This window comes from Haliaeetus leucocephalus, unplaced genomic scaffold, assembly GCF_000737465.1.
Source record: "Haliaeetus leucocephalus isolate CR32 unplaced genomic scaffold, Haliaeetus_leucocephalus-4.0 Scaffold915, whole genome shotgun sequence".
NCBI classification, from domain to species: domain Eukaryota; kingdom Metazoa; phylum Chordata; class Aves; order Accipitriformes; family Accipitridae; genus Haliaeetus; species Haliaeetus leucocephalus.
Window position 1 is genome coordinate 2,154,405 of NW_010973351.1, and position 1,610 is coordinate 2,156,014.

Here is a 1,610-nt window from a genome sequence, read left to right on the forward strand (position 1 = left end):
CCCCCCCCCCCCCCCCCCAATCCCCCCATAGAGGCTTGTGGCGCTGAGCCGAGGCAGAAACTCCATCGTTGCCCCCCCCCTTCCCTCTTTCCTCCAGATTTCCACTTAATTTAGCGTTAGACGAGGTCTCGGAGCCAAAAGGACTTTTCGTTTTGAGCGCGATGGGGCTCGTTTTACGGCAGATCTGCATGAGCTGGAATACGTGTATATAATATTATATATATAATAGTCACGTGGGTTTTTTTTATATAGAAAATGTTTCCCCCGTGCAACAAAACTGCAGTGGGAATTGCAGCGCGAAATGCAAGTTTTAAAATTAATTCATCCTGACAGGTTTGACATCGCCCGGCTCCCTTTTTCCTGCAACTCCGTCCGCAAATGAATGCCGCTTCCAGAGTGTATGTTTTAATTTGTCACATCAAGGCAATAAAAGGCAGCAATATATACTTAAGCCAGTTAACATTGTAATAACAGGTTTAAAGGAGCAATTAAATGGTAGTGAGTCGCATGTCTGACTTTCTATAGGCATTACCACATCAATGGTACCTTTTAGACTGACTATAACTTAGCATGATTGTCTCAATTAGTTTAGCTACATGATAGTTATTGTGAACTCTTTGTGAGTAATCAATGTTACGCAAGCTTATGGGAAGGAGTCTTTAATAGGGGTGAGCAGCAGCTAAGTAACACGGAGCTCTGATTTCCAAAAAACCACCTTTCTCTCTTTTTTCTTTTTTTTTTTCTTTTTTCCTCCCCTCCTCTTCATTTCCTTCCCCAACCCGAAAGAAAGTAACGGTAATTTATAGTCTTATAAACCTGTTTCCGAGATCGGGGTAGCTGAAAGTAGATTTACAGGGAAATAAGGACTTTCTGCCGCGGCTGCTAAACGAAACGGCCGCTTCAGTTGAGCGGGGATCCCGAGTCACTCCTGCTCCGCTTCTCCTTGGGTTTTAGCGGCGTGTATCGCGGCTGTTCGTTGTCACGATTCGGCCCCGAGCCGCAAAGAACCCGGAGGGATGCTCCCATCAAATGGCACCGGGGTACATTAAACATTTACGGGCGCCTAAGTTTCCCTTTGCTGACACCGGAGTCAGTCCGAATCGACGGGTTGCGGAGACCCGCGTGTGCGTGTAAACCAGAAAGCGGAGTGTGTGTGTGTCAGAGAGAGGACTGACTGCAAAACCGGGTTATAAATACGATATAATGCAGAGAGAAAGGTCCTGCCGGAGCAACCGGCCGTTTAGTAACTTGTTAATTCTTCTCCACCTCCAGACTCTCTCATTAAATACCGAGCCATGGGTGGCTAATGCAAAAGACAGAGAGCTGCAAATTTAGTGGGAGTTGCGTGAACTGCTTCAAAAGACTAACAAGTTTGTAATGTTTTCTGTCACGCGGAAGAAAAAAAAAAAAGGAGCGAGAGAGCATGTACCATTAAAATTTAAAATAAACAAGATGCAGGGATATTTCTGTTGGTGAAGTTATTCTCATTAGTCCTAACAATGTCTCACCATTAGACAAGGCTGGAGTCAGCCTCAGTCTCAAGATTTCAGATCTCCAAGCTTTTTTTTTTTTTTTGCATGCACATTACATTTCTGTCATGCTTTGCAGCA